At 34.7% G+C, this 12,309-nt stretch overlaps 1 pseudogene; it reads right to left on the reverse strand.

Moving 5' to 3' along the window:
- Positions 1 to 1,527: 1,527 nt before the first annotated feature.
- LOC133318469 (large ribosomal subunit protein uL10-like) lies at positions 1,528 to 3,200 on the reverse strand (annotated as a pseudogene).
- Between the last annotated feature and the right edge of the window lie 9,109 nt (positions 3,201 to 12,309).

Below are 12,309 nucleotides of genomic sequence, written 5' to 3' on the forward strand. Positions count from 1 at the left end.
GGAAGAAGGAAACTAGGGTTTTCCTTATAGATCATTTTTTTTTAGAATAAAACCTTTGAAATTGGGTGTTAGTATAATTCATGATAAGCCCAATGGACTTTAGATCATTTTTAAATTATTTTTTTCATAATTTATTATCTAATCAGTTTATAATTGCCCAGGCCCATATAAAGCCTTCCTTATAGAATTTTTAAATTTGTACAATTTTTTAGTTTTCGAAGCATATTTTTATTGCTTTTTTAATGAAAAATAAATTTTACATTTAGTTTCTTCTTCCAAAATCTTTAAATGTTATGAAAAAGGCTCACGAAAATTATGAATGAAAACTTATATTATGTCCAATAATTGGAGAGAAGTATGTACTAAAAAAAAATAATTGAAGAGAAGAAGAGGATGGTGGAGTGGAGATATAGGTAACTTTTTGGAATGTCTTATTTTTAGTTTATATTCCTTTTATAAGTAGAAGCTTAACATATTTTTACAAAAGATCGTTGTAAAAACAGTTTGTTATAAAAAAAGCTTAACGTGTTTGTAAGCTTTTATTATAAAATTAATTTCCTGTTATATGAATAAAAAAGTAAAAGCTAAAAGCTTCAGAGTTTTTTTTTTAAAAAAAAAAATATGCTATATTTTTAGAGTTCTAATATTTATTTTTAAGTTTCATCCTTATTTAAAATTTGTATTTAATAATTTTACCTTTTACTTTAATAATTCATCATCATAATAAAAAGTATTTGTAACCACAATATTTGAGAATCAAGCAATAATTCGTATTGAGTGTAACTTAATTACCTTTTGTAGGTTCTAATTTGCAATACAGCACGACCAGAACAAAAGTAATTATTACCTTCTATGTTCAAAAATATAAAATTCCAGTTTGCAAAATAAATAGATAAATGGAATAAATTATGTCGATTGTTGAGTTATACATGGAGAAAGAAATGCTGCGAAATCATTATTGGGAAGGAAAACATTTTTGTTACAACTACTACTGAAATTTTACGATATAATAATTCATATTAATTCCGAAAGTCCTGTAGAAAGCACGATTTCAATAAGAAGAAAGAAAAACTAGACATCAAATCATTATAACTAAGGAGGGATGGAAAGAGAGATTTCACTTCGTTAGGGCAAAGGATTTATTCTCGAGAGAGAAAAAAAAACTACTCATTGATAAACAAAAAAGTTTAAAAAGTAAAATTTAATAGATAACCATCATTTACTAGATCAAGTTGAGAGCTTTAATAAATAACCGACCGATTCTCTTTCATAAATGGTGGGTAAACCTATTGAAATGAACCATCAGTTTAAAATGTACAAAAATTATAACTCGTATTCTTCTTTTTTTGGTAAATAATAACTCATCTTCTGTAACTTCAAAGTTAAAATTGAATCAATAACATAATAAAATAAAACAATTTTTGAGCCAGTAGTTATCAAGTAAATGGTTCTGACATTGAGAATGTAGTACTTATAGACATCCCAAAAAAAACAGTAATTATAAGATAAACTAATAGCTCATTCAGATAATAAATATGTTCTAATCTCCTTATTTAAACAGAGGATAAATTCCTGAGTAAATTAAGAATACTTAGATCAGGAATACCAACTCCCAAATTGAAACCATGATCAAAATCATTTTCATTCTCCATCGTTCCACGAAAAGGGAGAATTCCACTCTAAAGAGTTTGAGAGCATATAGTGCTCAAGAATTAATATCGTGACAGTCATCCTTCATATAAATTTATAAACCATGTGATCCAAATTAGGATACTTCTTCCACATCACAAGTTACCAGCCAAAAGGAGAAAATGAGCCCATAAACTCGTCAACAAGAACTGTCTTGATCTCATCAAGTAACAATGTTTGTGCGGCAAGAATTTTGAGGATACAAGAAAAGGCTCAGAAGCCTGAGAAGACTGCTGCTTACAACACGTGAGGCCCAAAGGTAATTGTCCTGATTGCAAAAAGGAACAATTGTGGTATGTGTCATACGACAAGAACTTGGTGCACATGAGAATAGGATGAACAACCTGCAGAATGAGTTAGTGTAACTTGATAAGAAAACAAGTTTTCCACACTGTGAACATGACAAATATTTATTTATAGGTCAAGCTTATGCAAGATCGGAAAATTTTCAAGAGCTCCGCCAAAAAACTTGATAAAAGAATGTTTAGTTCTAATGCAAACTGAAAATACACACATCAAGATTTTGAGCAAAGCAATGAACATGATTATAGAGTTTATGACGAACCAAACTTGTGTCTAATGTCAGCTTGCAAAAAACAAATGTGGTTGGCAAATGATTTAGCTAAGTCTAAAAGTGTAGAACAAGCAATGACAGAAGATCAATGTCCAAGTAACATTGAGAAGTTAGGGACCCTTACATGTGGACCTACAAGCACAATTGTACTGTGCAAACTTAGCAAATCACAAAATTGAGTTTAAATGTTCAAAAATATGGCTTCTCTGCTACAAGGCTCCTAAGCAAGACACGTAAATTGCGATTAACAATCTCACTTAAAAAATCAATTTAGGCAAAAATCCAAAGTAAATTCCAAGTGAATGGTAAAAAGAATCCATAAGTGTTCCACGCAAGAACAAGTATCTCGATTTTTGCTCCTCTACAAGTATCGTGTTGGAAATGTTAAGCAAATATTATGTAAGTATTACAAAAGATGGATCAAACTAAGGTCATGATTACATAGCACACAATATATTATTAAACCTTAAAATCAATAGAACATGTTACTTGACCTTGTGCTTGGCAATCTGTTCGCTAACCTCCCTCATGTCAACTTTTGTGAAAATCAACGTCACGTTCCCCTGATTGAAGGAATAAACTACAAAATCCAATGAAAAAGCTTATTCTTTTTCAAAATTTATATTCTGGTAAAAGAAACGTTGAATTGAGGTAGCAAGGGATTGGGGTTAATTAAGAGTTAGCATACCACAAGAAGGGGAACAAGTTTAAGGAATGCGTTGTTGCCGGTCTTCTGAGCATTCAACATGATAGAGCGTTTCATCATAGAGTTCTTTCCCATCACAACCACCGAGTCAGCGTGAAGCCCCCTCCATATCCCTTGAAGCTGGTTCGACCCCATATTATCCGATGCAACCACCATCACCACCTAATTGTACTCTCTCAGAAGCTTCCCCATCTTCGCATCGTAAGCTGCCTTCGCCACTTTCCCCGCCATTCCTGCTCTTCTCTTCCTGCTAGCACTCACTGAACCACCCCCAACAACACCAAGCGCAAAAATCAAAAAATGATCCCTAGATCCAACGATTGTTATATTTTGGGCCTTATTATTTGGGCAAGGCCCAAACATCTTACAACAGAGCTTGCATGCTAGTGGGACCCTGTTTGTTGACATGTCACCAAATTCGATTCAATGGTGAAAAATGGTGTCTCTCTGTGTGTCTTTCTTTGTTCGTGATGTATTGACTACTAGGACAAAGGTTGCTTAATCAAAAACTCATTTTATTTATTTAGTTTATTTATCCTTATCCTATGCCTCACTATTTTTCTCCTCCCTTATATTAATATTGTATAATGCATCATGCCCCAGAATATCAAGGCTCGTGAGAATAGGAAGCAGATATTTTCCAAGAATGCATCGAGAGAGAACCCTTTCCAGCATCCGATGAAGCCAGCCACCGAGCCTCCTCCTTGGTCAAATTCATCAAATGCAGCTGAGGATTTGCAACAAACATTAGCGTGAGTAAATTTTCTCTAGTTATGGGTTAACATTTGTTATAGGTAACTTTTTGGAATGTCTTATTTTCAGTTTATATTCCTTTTATAATGTAACGACCCGAAATTTAAAAATTAAAACAATGGAGTCGCGACCAATTTTATTTACTTTGAAAAAATTGGAAAACCCTTTATTGCAAACTGGTCTTTTAAAACTATAAATCAAAGGTTCAGGAGTCTAATTATGCGCAGGGAAGGGTGAAAACTTAATCCCACAGCACCCCTGACACATCCGTTTCAAAAACGGTTACCTTATATTAATTGTGCAAATTATTGATAAAATTCTAAATATCTATTTCCCCCAAAAGAATTGAACTAAACTTATTAACAAAATAAAACTAATTTTTGAAAATTTATTTTTGTGTTTGATGGGTGGGTCCCGCTCCGACATATCCCTCGGTACAATAGGGAACTCAAAGCTATGTCGTTCTGTAAAAAATATTTATGTGTTGATTGATTTTACTTAAGATAATAATTTTACAGTGGCTAAAATAAATCAAAAAATTATGAGATTAACAAAGCATCCTGCCTAAATTAATTCCCAATATAATTTATAAGCTATATAAAAGAATATCTAATAAAACATGAAAAGCATAAGAAGATTCCTAAAAAATAAAGAACATAAAAACATATAAAGAAAATTATTAACTAAGAGAAAGAGTAAATGGACTTACCTTAAAGATGACCAAAACTTGGTGTATGGAGCCAAGTTGTGCAAGACCACCCCAATTTTCCTCAAAGATGACCAAAACTTGGTGTATGGAGCCAAGTTGTGCAAGACCACCCCAATTTTCCTACAAAAGGAAAATTAGTAACTAAAAATTTTTACTATGACACTAGCTTCGTTTTAAACCAAGCCCAAGTGTCTTGTGTTTTTTTTACTTGGCTTTCTCCAATTTGATTTTTAATTTGGTTTTCTCCAATTTGCTGTTTTTAATTTGGTTTTCTCCAATTTTTTCTGTAAATTTTAGGAAGGGGGTATAGGTCTTTATATAGGGGGAAGGGAAGAGGAAGAGGTTAGAGATAGGCAATGTGGGATTTCTTAGAAAATAGTGACTTTTCTCAATGTGGACAGCCATTTTGCGACCACCATATCTCACACCAAAGGGCTTAGCTTGAAAATCGCTCCAGTCATATTGAAGTATCATATGCGAGGAACATACCGACCAAATTTGATGAAGATCAGACTGTTCATTCGAGAGAAACGATCCCTGCAAAATGGTTGCCCGAACTGCATCTTTTCCAATAGAGGTGTTCATCAACTGATCCAAACCGATTCAAACCGCGGTGGCCGAACAGAAAAATCGATAACCGAATAAACCGAAAATCGAAAAATCAAAAACCGAAAAAAACCCGCAAATTTTAATTGGATTGGATCAGTTTTTGGATGGATTGATGAAAACCGATCAAATCCAAACCGATGCAATATATTAATTTCTCTCTACCTACTTGGGTTTTTCCCTAATCATAGCCTAAAAATTTTTAAACGCAAGATCCTTTGCCCCATCAACTAAACCCAAGAAAAAATCTAGTCACCTCTAATCAACAAAATTTTATCTTTGTAGAGCTTCATATCTCATTACCCAAAAAAAAAATTATATGATCATTTACAGATGCTTTTGTATTTCAAAAAAAATAAATTATAAAGCCAATATATACAAAAGATTTTATTTGCACAATATTCATAAAACAAATTTTAAGATTTCCAAAAAACCGAAAACCGATCCAATCCAACCCGAAAAAATTGGATTGGATCGGATCGGATTTGAAAAAAAATTCAAACCGAATGGATAATTATATGATCAAACCGAAGGGAATGGATCGGATGATTCTTGCTTCCAAAACCGATCCAATCCAAACCGCGAACACCCCTATTTTCCAACAAAGCTAACAGCTTATCTTGCGAAAATTATATCTGATGCTAGGAAGCTTAGATCAAGAATTGCTCCAGTCAGATTGAAGTATCATATGAGAGGAACACGCTGACCAAATTTAAGGACAGTTGAACGGTTCGTTTGAGAAAAATGGTCCTCACAATATGGCTGCTTGCAGTAGAAATCGCCATGGAAACTTGTTTCGATCTTGAAAATTCTGGGAATGGTACAGGCCTCCGATCAACAAATCAACCGTTGAATACGATGTACAATGAGTCAAGATCTTACTAAAAATTTTTCAGCTTGATCAGACGGTGGATGAATGAGATATCAAGTCGGAGAAAGCCCTAGTCAAAGCTGTTACTTTTTTTGAAATGGTTTTCCTTCCCTTTTCCATTTTTTCATTGTTCTCTTCCTTTTTTCTTATTGAATGACAAAAACTTGTGTTCATAACTTAATTTTTATTTTCTTTTTATTTTTTTGTAGTTTTGTTATTTTTAAATATTTGGGACAAAATTGGGTGTTCACAGTTGCCCCTCTTTATTTGTTTCTTACTAGGTTAAATAACAATTGGCATTTTATCATTGTAAGAAACAAATAAAGACATGAATCCTAATTTTGTCCAAGAACAACAAAAAACATATACATATGAGATGCAATCTAAAAATTAAATACAGTGAGCCTCTGAGCTCGAAAATAGAAGACATGTAGCTGGGAGATTAAATGCTTGAATTCATCCCGGTATGAAAGAAAAAATGGGACCAACTGGATAAGGACTGATAACTAGAAAAGAAAAGTTTTGTAACCAACTTCATATGGGTTGACAAATTGAGTGGAAAAGAAATATTTGAAACCAACGGGGTATGGGATCTCAAATGGATAAGAAAATGGTTGTAACCAACTGGATTTGGGTTGACAAACGGACACAGCATAAAATCTATAACCAACTGGATATGGGTTAACAAGAGAGAAACAAAGTGCAACCAACTGGATATGGGTTGACAAGAGGAAAACAAAAGTGACTTCTGCAACCAACTGGATATGGGTTGACAAGAGAAAAATAGAGAGATTTCTACAACCAACTGGATATGGGTTGTCAAATCGACAGACAACTAAAGGTTTGTAACCAACTGGATACGGGTTCACAAACGAAAAAAACTTTCTTCAACCAACTGGATATGGGTTGACATACGGAAAATAAAGAGACTTCTGCAACCAACTGGATATGGGTTGACAACAAGAAAATAAAGAGACTTCTGCAACCAACTGGATATAGGTTGACAAGAGAGAAACAAAAGTGCAACCAACTGGATATGGGTTGACAAGAGAGAAACAAAAGTGCAACCAACTGGATATGGGTTGACAAAAGAAAAATAAAGAGACTTATGTAACCAACTAGATATGGGTTGACAACAGAAAAATAAAGAGACGTCTGCAACCAACTGGATATGGGTTGACAACAAGAAAATAAAGAGACTCCTGTAACCAACTGGATATGGGTTGACAAGATAAAAATAGAGAGATTTCTACAACCAATTGGATATGGGTTGACAAATGGACAGACAACTAAAGGTTTGTAACCAACTGGATACGGGTTCACAAACGAAAAAACTTTCTTCAACCAACTGGATATGGGTTGACACACGGAAAATAAAATGTCTGCAACCAACTGGATATGGGTTCACAAACGGACAGAAAAGAAAATTGTGCGGCACCTGGGCCAAAAAACTAAATTATGATGAGCCTTTGAGCTTGAAATTAAATGACAGGAAAATACAATGCATGGCTTCTGGGTCCAAAAATTAAATGCAATGAGCCTCTGAGCTCGGAATGAAATGATTAGGCCTTTGAGCCTGAAATGCAATGAGCCTCTGAGCTCAGAATTAAATGGTTAGGCCTTTTGAGCCTGAAATGCAATGCGCCTCTGAGCTAAAAAATGAAATGACACAAGTTTAAAATGCAATGAGTCTTTGAACTCGAAATGAAATGATTAGGCCTTTGAGCCTGAAATGCAATGAGCCTCTGAGCTCTGAATGAAATGGTTAGGCCTTTTAGCCTGAAGATGCAATAAGCCTCTGAGCTCGGAATGAAATGGTTAGGCCTTTGAGCCTGAAGATTAAATGCAATGAGCCTTTGAGCTCGAAATGAAATGATTAAGCCTTTGATCCTGAAATGCAATGAGCCTCTGAGCTCTGAATGAAATGGTTAGGCCTTTGAGCCTGAAGATGTAATGAGCCTCTGAGCTCGGAATGAAATGGTTAGGCCTTTTGAGCCTGAAATGCAATGAGCCTTTGAGCTCAAAAGTAAATGACGCAAGTTTAAAATGCAATGAGTCTTTGAACTCGAAATGAAATGATTAGGCCTTTGAGCCTGAAATGCAATGAGCCTCTGAGCTCTGAATGAAATGGTTAGGCCTTTGAGCCTAAAGATTAAATGCAATGAGCCTCTGAGCTCGAAATGAAATGACATAAGTTTAAAATGTAATGAGTCTTTGAGCTCGAAATGAAATGATTAGGCCTTTGAGCCTGGAATAAAATGAGCCTCTGAGCTCGGAATGAAATGGTTAGGCCTTTGAGCCCGAAGATTAAATGCAATGAGTCTCTGAGCTCAAAAATAAATGACATAAGTTTAAAAAGCAATGAGTCTTTGAATTCGAAATGAAATGATTAAGCCTTTGAGCCTGAAATGCAATGAGCGTCTGAGCTCTGAATGAAATGGTTAGGCCTTTGAGCCTGAAGATGCAATGAGCCTCTGAGCTTGGAATGAAATGGTTATGCCTTTGAGCCTGAAGATTAAATGCAATGAGCCTCTGAGCTCGAAATGAAATGACATAAGTTTAAAATGCAATGAGTCTTTGAACTCGAAATGAAATGATTAGGCCTTTGAGCCTGAAATGCAATGAGCCTCTGAGCTCGGAATGAAATGGTTAGGCCTTTGAGCCCAAAGATTAAATGCAATGAGCCTCTGAGCTCAAAAATAAATGCAATAAGTTTAAAATGCAATGAGTCTCTGAACTCGAAATGAAATGATTAGGCCTTTGAGCCTGAAATGCATGACGATAAATGCAAAAGGTCATACTGCTTGTGAGATTTGAGTCTAGAAACTTACCTCTGACTTGACAAAAACCTAGATCGAAGCTCATGCGAGGAAAGTTTTATTCAATCAAACCCATGTTCACACCATGATGAGAAGATTCAAATTTTTGCCCCAGTATTGGTGACTTGAGCATTTCAAAAGTTCCCTTGAGTTGGTTGATCAAGTTAGAAGAAGGTTACTCCATTGTATAGCCAGGATGTATTGAAGGAGATTTGCCTTACTTAACTCCAATCATTTTTTCTTGCACTGTGCCCGAGTATTTTTCAGACCAGCCTCACACTTCTTCAGGTTGACATGATTACCTTGTTTTCCTTCTCACTTTCTCTTCTGGTGTAAAGCGAGAAGCTATATCCGCCCAAACAATCTTGGTTGGATTCTAACTTTGAGTTTTTTTTTTTATATGAGGCATGAGGGTGATGCAAGATGCAATGCATGTCACCGAATGCAAAAGCACTTAAAGTTCTATTTTTTTTTATGGACAGATGATACAATATGCAATGCATGTCACCTAATGCAAAAACACTTAAAGTTCTAATTAATTTTTTTACATGGAAAAACGATGCAATATGTAGTGCATGTCACCTAATGCAAAAATGCTTAATATTTGCAAATTTTGATGTTTTTCTCGTCCTTTTTCTTTCATGTCAGCCTTAATGTGAAAATTCTCCAGTGCAAGAAAAATGTTTTGACTGTGCTGTTTTCCTTAAAATCTCCAAACCTTCAACAAATGTTTAAAGGTAAACTCATGCAATCTCAAACTCATTGACATGTCATCCAATTCTCGCACAAGTGTTTGATTTGAGAAGTTTTCAGTTGTGGATATAGCTGACTTGTCCCCTTCAATGAGTATTTGTTCTCAAATCTTGACGGAAGACATTGAACCTTCTTGATCATGGAGAATGTGCCCATTTATAGCTCTTGACCACTAGTGTCAAACCTTCTTTGAAGAAGAGGAAAAATTGAGCAGTCGTCTGTAGCCTTCCCTGAATTGAAACCAATTAAGTCCTTTGACCTAAATTCTTAATTTGAGAGATTGTCACCAAATTGTTAAATCATGTTATTGTATTTAAGTTTTCTTACTTTGAAACATCATTCAATTAACATGCATAACTTCACAAGTAAGGTTGAAAAGGATTGGATAACTTGAAATCTCAAAAGGAATGTGGTAATTTACAAGGAAGAAGGTAGATGATGAAACAAGTGAAATATCATGGAAGGTTAAGTGTTTGCCCCAGTCTAGATTCCTTTGTTCTCTTTTGAGAGATTCCTATGAACCAATGAACATTATACTTCTATAAGATGACACTGCCCCAGTACTCTTTCCTCGAGCCAATTGAACTTCCCATGAATGGATGAGTCATCAAAATAGTAATTTACTATAAACACATGTATAAACTCCCATTTATTTTCAAATTATGTCTCTTTTCTTACCCTAACTTTTGCTTAGGTCGTCCTTGTGGGTTTTCAACCTAACAGACTTATCTTTCATTCTCTCTTTTTTGTTTTTTTGTTTTTTACTTCTGTGGACTGGAAAGATTTCTCTTTATAGACTAAATCATATGTCCGTATCATGCTTAAAAATGTCTTATTGAATGATATTCTCTCAAAACTACCACCAAGAGAATCCATGTGTAAATAGGAGGGAAAATTTGCCCAAAATATTCAATGATTAGGCCAAATGGGTTGTATCAATCTTTAGCTGCAAAACTCAAAGAAAATTGCCCTCTGATATGTCTTAAGTGCATCGATCTTAAGTTGCTAAACTCAATGGGTTTATCCCAAAGTATACCAAACCTAATTTCAACTTATCTTTAACTGCTAAGCTAAATGAGCTTGCCCCAGTGTAGTCCAAAATACAAGGTATTTCTCTATGAGGTTTTTTTTTACCTTGCCTTAATTGATCATCGGCTTAGCGAGTTTTTTTTATGGGACTTCAAATCTTTTATCAAATCCATGATTGCTCATGCCCACTGTAACACAGGAATCAATCAAAAAAGCCTTTGGGAATCCTTTTGGGGCGAGGGATTGTAAGGATTGAATTTGTTTGGAAATGGTTTATGTGAGATTTGAAAAGAAATCAAATATAAGAAAAGACAATCATCATGCAATTTCATTGAATGAATGCTTCAAAGAAAGTTAACTTTAATTCAAAACTCCCCCAGTTTTTGATCTTTATAGGAGACATGACAAAACAATTGCACTATGTCAATCTCTCCAACAAACAAGATACACCATCGGGCACTCAAAGATTGTTCATTGTTGACTGGTTGGTAAGTATTGATGCTCATCCCTGATTCAGAAGTTAGCCGTTGACTGTAATAGAACGTCCACCAAAGATATTTAGCTAACCCCGATCTAATATTCTCCTCACAGCTAACTCAAAACCTTTGCAAATTTCAATAGAGTGACCAGCTACTCTTGAGTGAAAATTATAAGTCACTTCAAAATCATTCTCTTTTGGACACAGAGGTTTCTCGGCACTTGTGGAGATTTTCTCAATCAGATGGGCACTTTGCAGGCAATCAAACAATTCAATTCCAGAAATTACTAGCTTTGGAAATGGCGAAAGTTTCATCTTAGAAGAAGAACATTCTTGGCCTTGATAGCTGGACTTAGGCAAATGATGAATTGGAAGGTGATGATGGCTTGTTGAAGTTGGATATTGCCTATGATAACTTTGAGGGGTGTAGGAGGATAATTAGTATGGAATGGACGAATGAATGATGCCATATAAGGCGTCATAGCTGGATAGGATATATTGGGAAGAGGTTGATGATCATAGGACAATGGAGTATGATAAGTTTGATTAGTGAAAAGGGGTGGTGAGATATGGGATGGTGAAGGATCTTGCCGTTCCACGAGTTTTAACTCTGGCCCCTTTAAATTATGTGCCTTCTTCAGCTGCTTCAACATGTCCTCCATTCTGGTTTGTCTTTCCATCATTTCATTGAATTCATCAATTTCATGAGTCAAATTCTTATATCACACTTTTTTTTTTGAATTGAATTGAATTCCATGTCTTGGAGTTAAGATTGCAAGATTTGATGAATTCAAGTTTTTGAAGGAAAAACAATAGTTCAAAAGGTTTTTTTTTACACCATTTTTATTTGACAATGAAAGAATGTCTTGAAAATCCAATTGCTTTGATTGGGAAATATGGGCATTTTCACATATTTTTTTTATGATAGAAAGCAAATGTCATGTAAAATGAAATGTCATGCTTAAGTGTTCCACGCAAGAACAAGTATCTCGATTTTTGCTCCACTACAAGTTTCATGTTGGAAATGTTAAGCAAATATTATGTAAGTATTGCAAAAGATGGATCAAACTAAGGTCATGATTACATAACACACAATATATTATTAAACCTTAAGATCAACAGAACATGTTACTTGACCTTGTGCTTGGCAATCTGTTCACTAACCTCCCTCATGTCACCTTTTGTGAAAATCAACGCCACGTTCCCCTGATTGAAGGAATAAAATACAAAATCCAATGAAAAAGTTTATTCTTTTTCAAAATTTATATTATGGTAAAAGAAACGTTGAATTGAGGTAGCAAGGGATTGGGGTTAATTAAGAG

Source organism: Gastrolobium bilobum, unplaced genomic scaffold, assembly GCF_033153095.1.
Source record: "Gastrolobium bilobum isolate Gb01-03AN ecotype WA unplaced genomic scaffold, APGP_CSIRO_Gbil_v1 utg14936, whole genome shotgun sequence".
NCBI lineage: Eukaryota > Viridiplantae > Streptophyta > Magnoliopsida > Fabales > Fabaceae > Gastrolobium > Gastrolobium bilobum.